The following is a 12,076-nucleotide window of genomic DNA, read 5'->3' on the forward strand; positions in this document are numbered from 1 at the left end:
AACTCTCATTTCCGTATGATTGAGAACCCACACTTCATTAACATGGTTCAGTCATTAAGACCAGGATACAGTCCACCCAACAGAGCAGATGTTGCAGGCAAATTGCTGGATAAAGTACATGAAAGAGAAATTGAGTAGTGTGCAAAAAGTCTAGAGGGTGAAATTGTTAACCTGAGTCTTGATGGGTGGAGCAACATCCACAATGATCCTGTTGCATGTGCTTGTGTGACAACAGAAGAAGGGAATGTCTTCCTTACAGAAACAATTGATACATCAGGAAATCTTACAAGAAGTAGAAGTAAAAGCTATAACAAACTGTGGGGGAAAAAATTCAAATGTCTAGTACGCAGCTTGGTCACAGACAATGCTGCAAATGTATCCAAGATGAGAAGAAATTATTTAGAAGAGAGTCTCAAGCTAACAACATACGGTTGCAGGGCTCATTTCATGCACCTCCAAGCCAAAGACTTGAGTGCTCCAGAAATAAAGGCTAATGTTGTTAAAATTGCAAAATACTTCTGTAACAACCACTTTGCAGCAGCTGCTCTGAAAAAAGAGAGAGGAACCAAGCGAACTCCCCCACAAGATGTGTGATGGAACTCAGTAGTGGACCGTTTTGAGCACTATACCAAGAAGTGGCCTAATCTGATGACAGTTTGTGAACAAAACAGTGGAAAAAATAGATGACCCTGTCACAGCCAACGTTCTCAGCACTAGGCTTAAGAGAAATGTTGAACACACGCTGCCTAAAGCCTATTTCCGTAGCCTTGAACAGAACGCAGGGAAATCGCTGTTTCATTGCTCCTTAGAGACTAACCAAATTATTTGAGCATAAGCTTTTGTGAGCTACAGCTCACTTCATCAGCTGTAGCTCACGAAAGTTTATGCTCAAATAAATTGGTTAGTCTCTAAGGTGCCACAAGTACTCCTTTTCTTTTTGCGAATACAGACTAACACGGCTGCTACTCTGAAAACTGTTTTATTGCTGACGCTGTTGAAATTTGGAAGGAAATGAGTGAGATCTTAAAAAGAGAAATATGCAATGACAGCGTTAAATTACAAGCACTAAACAATCGAATGGGACAAGCACTATCTCCAGCTCATTTTCTTGCAAGTAGTCTCAAGACTCGGTACCAGGGTCAAACCTTAATGGCTGCAGAAGAGGAGTTGGCTAGGACATGGACATCCAGCAATCATCCCTCCATAATGCCAACTATAATAAACTTCAGAGCTCAGGGTGAACCCTTCAAGAAATATGTTTGCTGATGATGTTTTAAAGAAAGTCACACGAGTGAACTGGTGGAAGTCACTAAGCACTTGGATTCAGAGACTGTTGACAGGATAATCTCACTTTAACAGCAGTAGCTTCTTCTGTCGGTGCAGTAGCGATATTTTCTTCCTTTGGACTAATTAATTCCAATTTGAGAAATTGTTTTGGACCTGAAAAAGCAGGAAAACTTGTTTCTCTTTTCCGGATTATGAACAAACAGGAAAATGAAGGTGAAGATGACTGAGTTAGCTGCTAAAGCCGATATTTTAAGTTTCTCATGTTGACCTGGCGGACATAGTCAATTTAATTTTTGGTATTTTTTTTGTTGTTTTTTTTTTAAATATTTCATTTAACTATTTTAGTTGAAAACAATTTTAACTAAAACAAACCTGATTTTAAAAAACTTGACAGTTTAACTAAATTCAAAAATTCATATGCTTGTTTTGTGAAAATCTTATGTTTGCTGTTGAAGAAAAAAAATCCAGAATACGCAACATTGTTTTAGTTAAATAAAACAATTTAAATGTCTGTCTGGTGATGTTCTCCTCCTAATACAGCATGGCTAGAAAATCTTCCAAATATTAATGATTAACCTGTTGAATTGGAGATAGTTCACGTCCCAATGACTCCATAAATATCTGCTTCAATTGCCTTTGGTAAATGAAATAACCATTCATTTTCTGATATAGCTTTAAAACTAATCTGAAAAGTTTTCAAAATAAATCCCTTTAAAAATGTATAGTGTGTACCTTCTAAAAATGAAAGCCTACATCTCTGAGTTGTGAAGAATATTATTAAGGTTATACCAACCAATAAGAATGCACTTTTATGTAGAAATCTTCCTGACTAGTGATTTAAATCAAATCCACCCTGCAAACACACGGTGTGACAGATCACACAGCAAAACCAGTAACAACCTAAATCATGAGGCAATGCATTGGGTACAGCACCAGCGGGTGTTCGTGGGGTGATGGCTTGTACCAGGGAACCCTGTTCATTCTGACACACCTGGCTTTCCGGCCAGAGGTGCCCTTTCAGAGAAGCAGCATTCTCTTTGCCAAGCCCACCATAGGTCTGACACATGTCTACACCACTCAGCCAGCAGCTTGGAGCAGATCACCATGGAGAAGAGCGTCACTGCGTCCATCCCCAGCTGGCCTCCAGACCTCAGAAACAGCTCCCTTCTCTGCCACGTCGGGATCTTTCTGATGAATCATCCTCTGGGATCGTGGCTGCCTGAAACAGATTTAACATCCTTCACTAAATATTATTCCTCTGTGTCGTGCAACAGCCCCGTTCACACCCCTGCCTTTATTGGTCTGGTTAAAAATCCAAATGTACCCACTGTTCTGAAAAGGGTACCAGACTGGTGATGCCTGAGTAATTATGCGGCCATCTATACGTTTATACTGTAGCATCTGGGTAGATCTGAGTGACAAGACTCTTGTCTATTGCAGGATCTAACCCCTACACCCATCCCCAATACCTATGGCCCTTAAAAAAAAAGAATTCCCTGAAAGTTTCCCAGGTTTTTAAAAAGCCCTTACTGGGGGCCGGGGGGGGGGGGGTGTTTACAGATTTTCACCCACATTTGCGGAAGTGGTGGAACTCCCTGGAGCCAGCTTCCTGCTCTGGAAGGAGAGGTGGCAGCTCATTCCCCACTTCCCCCCCGTGCAGAGTCACCTCCAGAAGGTGCAGGGCAACTGTGCAGAGGAGGGTAATTTCCAGCTGGTTGCTGGTGCTCTGCAGGGGGGAGTGAGATAGTCAAGACCCTGATTACTGTGGCAACAGGCCCACAGGGAATAGAAGGCTCCCTCAGCTGCTACATTACAAGCACCAGGCACCCCTCTCTCTCCCCACTGCCCTTTGTTTTCCATTTTTACCCATTCCCCGCCACCCCCCCCCCTTTATAAAATTTTGGGTAAACACTGATAAGTTCCCTGGAAACAAAGAGTCTTACTCACACCAAGCAAGTGCTCTTCGTTTGTTTCAGCGACCATGGTGGGGAGAGAACCAGTGACCCTGGCAGAGCATCTGGTCACTATCAGGGCCAAAAAGGAAAGGAACAAAGGTAACAGTGTTCTCTGACCTTGTGTGAAGCAACCAAGTCAAAGTGACCTATGAGGGACGCAATGGCGTGAACTGCTGCTAGATGTAGAATGGTGCAAATAACTGATTTTTTGGTTCGCTGGCCCGCTCGAAAGAATTCCATTTCAGGTTGAACAAAAGGGTTTGTTTGGCCCCCAAATCCTTAATTTGAAATTTAATTAAAGAAAACAAAACATTGAAGTGAGTGTCTAAATGAAAAGTCACTCTGAACTGAAAATTTGAGACATGTTTCAGTTAGAATAAGCCCCCAAATATTCGAAAGTCTAAATGCTTTGGAAAGTTCAACATGAATTTAATGTTTCAGTCAATCTGAGTCTGCACTTGCAGCTAAACAAGTTTCAGCTGAAAAGTTTTGTCTGGCTCTTGCTGGAAGAGAGGAGGTAGACTGAGAGGAGCAGGACACATGGCAACTAATCCCCAAGAGCTGCATTTGCGACCCAAAGACAGTGGAACAGAAAGCACACACAGGATGTTTCACAGCAAAACCATTCGCTTCCAAGCATGAAAAACCGACCAGGACACCAGCACACCTTTATATCTGTTCCCACTCCACGAGGGGAAAAATCCCCTCCCCGCAAACCTATTCCGATTCCATACACTGTAATATGTGATTGTAGCACAGTGCACACCCACCAGCACAGCACCTCCCACTGGTGGGTCTGGGAATTAGCGTTTCCACCTGCTGGATAATGTCTCCCTTGCTGCCGCCTGCTTCTCCTTTTCTCCACCACACTTTAGTTCAGGCCCCACATCCCTCCTGGGCCCCAGGGCCCCTTTGCTCAGGCACTGCCCCCAGCAGTACCCCACACTCAGGGGTCCTCCCCAGAGAACCCCAATTCCCTGAAGCCCACCTTGCCTCAGTGACCAACTGCCAGTCTTCATCTAGCCCCTTTTCTCTGGGGCTAACTGTAGTCTACAATGGCTGCTCATCATTAGCAAGGGGGTTTGGACCTGCTGCCTTTTCCTAGCCTGGCTACACCACTGCAGCCCCAGTACCTCCACAGGCCCTTTTATCCTGGCCTCAGCCTGGGGACTTGCCTGGCCAGAGCTCTGATCTGTTTGCGATCCCCTTCTCTAGGCAGCAGCTAGGTCCTTCCTACTCCACCAGAAAGCAAGACACCCCCCTGGCTGGCTCCCAGCCCTTTTATCAGGGCCAGCTGGACCCTAATTGGGTGTGGCCACACCTGCAGCTGCCAACCCAATCAGCCTCCCTCAGCTGCTTTCAGCCCCAGGCCTCTCCAAGGGCTGGCTTTTAACCCTTTCCGAGCCAGAGCAGGGTGGCTGCCCCATTACAGTGATGCACTGGCAGCAAGCGTCTTGCCCTCTGTGCGCATAGCTCTATTGTGCTGTTAATAAAGTACAAACTGTTCAGAAATAGATGCATCTTTATTGTAAGCAATGCCATTGCAGAGCTAGTGAGAGCAAACAGGTTTTTCATGCTGCCAGAAAGCATTCATCCAGCCAGGTTTACTAGTGCATTTTCTGTGTGCAAACAATTGGTGTATCCAGCTCACTAGTGAGGATGACTCGGAGTACATAGAGTAGACACCCACTTAACCCCAGCACAGGCAACAGAAGCTGGCAGAGTCAGGACCAAACCTGCAAAGAGCAGTGCCCAGGTTAGAGTTCCAGTTTAGCTGGAACCCAGGATTTCTATTCTGATGTAGCTACACCAGTGCGACCTCCCAGTGCAGTGAAATTAGGTGGTAACCAGGGCAAGCTGCACCAGGGCAAGCCAGCATGACAGGGCTGCAGAGTTCCTGCTCTGGGGATTGCACTTCGGTAACTATGCTACTGCCAGTTCAACCCCAAATTGACGGGCCCTGAGAAATCCTCCCCATCTCACATTGCTCAGAGTGGATTGTTCTATTTTAAGATTAAACACCCTGCATCACAAATTCATATCCCACTTTGGGTATGTCTACAGAGCAGCTAGACACACGTGGCTGGCCCATGCTAGCGGACTCAGGCTGTGGGGCTATTTCATTGTTGTGTAGACTGCTGGGCTCGGGCTGGAGCCCATCCTCTCAGGCCCTGTGGGGTGGGAGGGTCCCAGAGCCCAGAAGTCTACACAGCCCGAGCCAGAGTCGGCTGGACAGGCAAGGTTTTTCTTTGCTGTGTAGACCTACCCACTGGTAGGTAGCGACACATTCCATTCAGGATAGCCTCATTGGGTCAGGCACTGTACAAACAGCTATTGGAAGGGTTTCTGTCCCAGTGAGTTTATACTCTAGTGACTATCACAGGTGTCCACTTTACATGAAGCCCCCATAAACGTAGGTTCCAATACTGTGCACACACCTTTAAACGCATGGGGGGGTCCCACTTCAGACAATGGAGCCTTCTCACTTTTCCCCAGCTGAGGATCCGGCCCACACAGCCGGCTGTCACTCTGCAAAAGGGTTATGTGATTCTGCACAGTGCAGGATGGGGAGAATCAGGGCATGGGTGTTGTCTTGGGCCTTGTCTGCATACAGAAATTGCAGCAGTTTAAGTAAGCATGGGAATGTCATTAAAGTGGTGCAATCCCCGCTGTGGACATACTAATCAGTTTACAGCTGATTAGAGTAATTAGGCTTGTGCCGGTACATATACAGACATGAACTGAAATAAACCATGTTTACATTGAACTAAAGAGTACACACAGGGACTTTGCTCTGGTTATCTCAATTGGTTTAAAAAAAAAAAATCTCACACACACACAGGCCTTAGAGCAGGAATGCTGCTGTCAGCAGAAGACATGTTGATGATTGTTGATTCATGGGCAGAGGTGCTGGAATGAGGGGTACTGCCACACCCCCTGTCTTGAAGTGGTTTCCACCATATACAGGGTTTACAGTTTGATTCAATAGCTCTCAGCATCTCCAGTGTAAAAAAATTTCCAGCACCCCTGATCATGTGTTGGTTTCCTCTCCTTCAAGAATACATTGTTTTGGTTTGTTAGCTGCGTAGCTGAGTCACTGACATTGCTGATCAGCTTCTCTCACAGAGGATAATCCTAAACAAGATCCATCCCGTAGAGCTGCTGTGAGATTGTACAGATTGGAAACTTCTGATGCTCTGCCATCCTTCCCTAAATGAGAGATTAAGGTTACATGGAATTGCCCAGACTTGCAAACTGCTGAAGATTAGTGAAGAAAGCTAAAACATTAGCAATCTGTTACGATATTGGTATGTCATCATAATATCAGCTAGTGACCTTCAGGAGACCTGGTGACTCAAAAGTCTCTGCTACCCCTAGACATTTTAGCCACCAGAATCGCAATACGTAAATGGCTACAATAAATAGTACTGTTACATAGTAACATTTTTTGGGTTTCCAATGGCCTGATTCTTTATTGTCAAAGCCATTGTTGGGGAGTAAGACTACTATTCATAACTACAGCAAAGTCAATTGTCTGTGTTAAGGGAACCACATATCTCACAGAATCAGAAACTCATAGAGAGGAACAGCTCCACAGCTGATGTGAAATAACTTCATTGTAGTCAGTGGAGCTACATGATGTGGATTAACACCACCTGAGGATCCAGGTGCATAAAGCGATGCATGTTCAAAAGTGTTTGCAAGATCAAGACCCGAGTACTGTTAAATCACAAAGGTAACAACTGGAAGAAAAAGAAAAGAAAAAGGAGAGAAGTGTGTATCTTTCTTTATAATCTGCTTCAGTACAGTGATCTCATGAGTTGTTTGTAACATTATCAGATAAAATAAGTCTCCAAAGAGAAATGTAGTTTTTAAGCTCACACCGTCCCTAGGTACTCTGAAAATATGCTAAAATGCCGTGGGGTAGAGATGTTTTCTAGATGAATTTAATGAACTAACTCATTTCTATTGTGAAATACAAGAAAAATGTCACAAGAAATGTGATACAAGGAAATCACACCACTGGGTTTTGCTAATAAGTCATTCCAGCTTCACTTCAGTGCCTTACTATCGTACAGGAGCCATGCCATTGATTGGCCTACTTTGAATGTATTGCTATTGCTATCCTATTGTTCCTGGGAACACCCTTAATGTAACATTTTCGTTTTGGGTTTCATGTGATTGCTTTGCTTATTATGTATATTGGGTGTTGTCTCTTCCAGTGTATTACTCATGTGCCAAAACAGACAAAAGCTCTTCCTTTGCTGGTGAAAAACCATCTTGTTTCAGGTGACTGGAACAACAGGGTGTGGCTGTTGTTACTAATGGATGTTAAAGCAAGAGGTAGTAGCAACTCCATAGCTATAGTTACAACCAGCTTCCATTACGAAGCCATAGTCGAACCCCTCTAGAACGTGTCTGAAAGCTGGTTTGGCCTGGGAATTAGCAGAAGTATTCCGAAAGGAAAATTGATCTTCAGTGTTTAAAGAAAATTCATCAAGTTGTTTCCAATTTACCAACTTAAGTGGTTCATGAATTAGAGCGAGTCAAATACAAAATCTAGGGTGATTTTTAACTGACGCTTCAGTCTTGCCATGTCTTTAAACTCATTCACCAGCTACATTTGAAGGACAAAGGTTGCGATTAAACAAAGATGAGTGTTATTTGCTGTTGATCAGTTGAGGGCTCCAACCCAGATCCTCAGAAGGGATGAAATCAATGGGAGTTAAGTGCCTACATACTTTTGAGGATGTGGGCCTCACTCCTGACTTCACTGGGAGTGGTGCCGGGCACTATTTTTGTGGTTCTCCACTGCCTGATCTAGTCAGTTACAGCTGTACAACAGGGCCATTCTGCCAGGTACTGTTTTACACCCACTTTGTTTGGGTGTAAGTGACCATAAAAGGTGACGGAGAATCAGGCCCAGCATATTTCTGTGAGCATGACACTTCCCAGGAGCTGGTTCCAGTTAAGTGATCACAGAAACCTTTTATCTCAGGCAGAGGGACCTGTAGGAACATGGATCCAGTTCTAACTCTGTAGGTTTATGATGGAGAGACAGTAGCCTAGCCAACCGCAATTCCACTAGAAAGAGACAAGGTGGGCGAGGTAACATCTTTTATTGGACCAACTTCTGTTGGTGAAAGAGAAGCTTTGAGCTCACACAGCGCTCTTCTTAGGGAGATATTATCTCATTCACCTTGTTTCTTTAGTATCCTAGGACCAACATGGCTACTACAACGCTGCAGTTCAATTACAAGTCAGCTTGTGACCATTCTTGAAACCCCAAAGAAAAATGAGAAACATCCTGATGCTTTCAGATTTTTAGGGCTAGAGCTCATTGATGCTACAGTTTTTCTATTCCCTTTGGATGCAATTAAACAAGTATTTTGTGACGCTGAGATTTAAGTCTCACAACGTTGTGTGTTTGTTTTCTTTTTAAGGCCCCAGTTTGTGGGATCGAGTGATTACATCAGAACCTCAGCTTCATTTAAAATAAAAAAGTGAACTTTTGTTCAAGCCCACATGGTTACGGAGAAGAGCTCACAAGCATGATTTCTAAAAACTCAGATAACCAGAATACAACTGAAAAGGAACCCAACGTTTATTTTTTAAATCAAGAGTTTTAAGCTAATCTCCTGGTTTTAGGGGGCTGATTTCATGACTGAGCATTGGGGTTTGGGGAATACTAGCCTTTTGAAAGACACCTACAGGAGTAGTACTCGATTTCCATGCTCACACCTAACTCCCTTAGGCTCCTTTGTAAAACCCATCCAACCCAAAGGTCTTAATATGGCTGCCTTGCAAAGCGTGTAACATTTCTGCATGTCCCTAATGAAACAGCATTATCTCTCAAAATTCCAAAGAGGTCCATCTCACTAACTTCCCTCAAGCCACCTCCCTGCTAGCTCTCAGCCCCTGGGCTGTGATTAGTTACAGTGCTAATTAGTGCACTAGAAACACTCATTATTAGTGTGGATAACACCTCCATCCAGCAGGCAGTTTCCAAGAGCAGAAATAGTAACATTTGAAAAGTGAGTGGTTTCTCCAGATACGTGAATAACATAGCGGAAGTCGACGTACTTAGATCAACTCACCGCGGTGTCTTCACTGCGGTGAGTCAACTGCTGCCACTCCCCACCGACTCCGCCTGCACCTCTTGCAGCGGTGGAGTACAGGAGTCGATGGGAGAGCGCTCAGGGGGTCCATCCAGCGGGTCGTGTAGTCATATACTTTCCATCAGTATTTTCTTAGGGTGTTTTAGGGTCACATCTGCACAGCTTTTGTACTGGTATAGCTGATTTGGTTACGGTGTGTTTTAGCAGGATAATTATATGGCTATAAAGGTGCATTATGGTGGGATTGTTTATTTCCCCTCTCACTCATACAGGGATAAGCCATTTTTATAGGGGTATGTCAAGGGTTCCTCCCCCACTCTGAACTCTAGGGTACAGATGTGGGGACCTGCATGAAAAACCTCCTAAGCTTATCTTTACCAGCTTAGGTCAAAACTTCCCCAAGGTACAAAATATTCCCCCCGTTGTCCTTGGACTGGCCGCTACCACCACCAAACTAATACTGGTTACTGGGGAAGAGCTGTTTGGACGCGTCCTTCCCCCCAAAATACTTCCCAAAACCTTGCACCCCACTTCCTGGACAAGGTTTGGTAAAAAGCCTCACCAATTTGCCTAGGTGACTACAGACCCAGACCCTTGGATCTTAAGAACAATGAACAATCCTCCCACCACTTGCACCCCCCCTTTCCTGGGAAATGTTGGATAAAAAGCCTCACCAATTTGCATAGGTGACCACAGACCCAAACCCTTGGATCTGAGAACAATGGAAAAGCATTCAGTTTTCTTACAAGAAGACTTTTAATAAAAATAGAAGTAAATAGAAATAAAGAAATCCCCCCTGTAAAATCAGGATGGTAGATATCTTACAGGGTAATTAGATTCAAAAACATAGAGAACCCCTCTAGGCAAAACCTTAAGTTACAAAAAAGATACACAGACAGAAATAGTTATTCTATTCAGCACAATTCTTTTCTCAGCCATTTAAAGAAATCATAATCTAACACATACCTAGCTAGATTACTTACTAAAAGTTCTAAGACTCCATTCCTGGTCTATCCCTGGCAAAGACCAGCATACAGACAGACACAGACCCTTTGTTTCTCTCCCTCCTCCCAGCTTTTGAAAGTATCTTGTCTCCTCATTGGTCATTTTGGTCAGGTGCCAGCGAGGTTACCTTTAGCTTCTTAACCCTTTACAGGTGAGAGGAGCTTTCCCCTGGCCAGGAGGGATTTCAAAGGGGTTTACCCTTCCCTTTATATTTATGACAGGGTATAACTACATCCCCTCTAGGGAGAGCTGTACAGCTTTAACTATATGGTATAGCTAAAGCCATGCAACTGTGTTTAGACAAGACCTAGGATGACCCTGCTGATAGTAAGGCAATGAAAGTGCATTTTGTGCAAGCAATACATTGACATGTATTCCCATAACAATTTCAAAGCATCTGGGAAATGTGCATGTTGCTTTCCAGCCATTAGCTAGGGCAGCACCATTCCTACTTTTAAGTTAATTATCTGGGGACCCCTTCTCACACCACATCCCAGCGTGGGATGATCTATATAGCAACCTGCCGGGGGCGGGGGGGGGGGAGTAGGGCAGGCAGGGAAGTTAACTTGCTGATTACTGTCTATAAAGTGCTGGATTCTTAAGCAATAACGATCTGCCTCATTTTTATCACATACTTCATCCTATCTCTATTTCCTCATTCTTTGTTGAACAAGCCAGCACTGAGTATATTTGCCAGGAAAACATTCACCTCTGTGCCACTTCCCATTCAGGGAAGTGTTTCAACACGAGCTTTGATATTCTTGGCTTCAATTGGCATTAAGCACATGCTTAAATGCTTCCCCGAATCAGGGCCTCTGCCATGTAGCAGAGAAGTCCATGGGTCTCTTCCCAGGATATTTCAGTGCTGGTTTTGAACACTGATAATTTTACAGACAGAATATTTTCATGTTAGGATTGTATATTCAGCTACTACTCACGTCCCCCATGACACAGCCGTTGCCAGAGCATGCTTCAACTATTGCTATGCCAGTATCAGTTCCCCTTCCTCCCACCTACGTGCTCTACTTGGCTGCTGCCCTCAGAACTCTCCATATGCCCTCACCAAACATGGTGGTTTCTGCTGTAGGAGCAGCAGTGATCTGGATGACTGTGCTCTGTATAATCTGTATGCACAAAAGGTCTGTTACACCTTCCCCTCCATTTTGTCTCCTCTCCCTCTTTGAATACCTGTGAAGTGGCTTTCCCCCTCCCCCTCCCTCCTGGAATGCTTGTGGGATGAATGGGCTGGTTGAACAGCTGGAAGATCAGAAGAGCTCCCAGGTAGACAAGGTGTCTGGGACTCTAATTAGGCAGTGCTCACACCCCCAATGCATGGACACTGCATGGACACTGTCTGAGGTGGAGTGTGACCAACCAGACATGGCCAAGTCATCTCTAGTCACAGGCCATGAGGAGCAGGTCCTTAAAAGGGGAAGGGGCCATGTGCTCAGGAGTGCACTCACAAGCTTTACCTCCCGTGAAGGCCCTTCGCCCGGACCGCTTGGCCAGTGGTTTGCTGCATTACATTCCATCGTGCCTCAGGAAGACTGACCTTCATCGCACCATCCATCGCTGCGCTGTGGGACACTTACCTTGAAGGATCCTGACATCTCCAGTGCCAGGCCTGTCCTGGGAGCTTGAATATGCACGTGTGAGCGTGACACTCCCCCCCGCCCCTTCTTTTGAGCTTAGCTATCAGTATAATAAACG

At 44.7% G+C, this 12,076-nt stretch overlaps 1 long non-coding RNA gene across 1 annotated transcript; it reads right to left on the reverse strand.

Annotated features, from left to right (window-relative positions):
• Positions 1–2,045: 2,045 nt before the first annotated feature.
• On the reverse strand, positions 2,046–4,485 carry LOC144263832 (uncharacterized). Its single transcript, XR_013345851.1, has 3 exons — positions 4,418–4,485; positions 3,235–3,311; positions 2,046–2,506 (listed from the first exon to the last, which is right to left on the reverse strand). It is a non-coding gene; the product is annotated as an uncharacterized LOC144263832 (long non-coding RNA).
• Between the last annotated feature and the right edge of the window lie 7,591 nt (positions 4,486–12,076).

This window comes from Eretmochelys imbricata, chromosome 4, assembly GCF_965152235.1.
Source record: "Eretmochelys imbricata isolate rEreImb1 chromosome 4, rEreImb1.hap1, whole genome shotgun sequence".
Classification (NCBI taxonomy): Eukaryota; Metazoa; Chordata; order Testudines; family Cheloniidae; genus Eretmochelys; species Eretmochelys imbricata.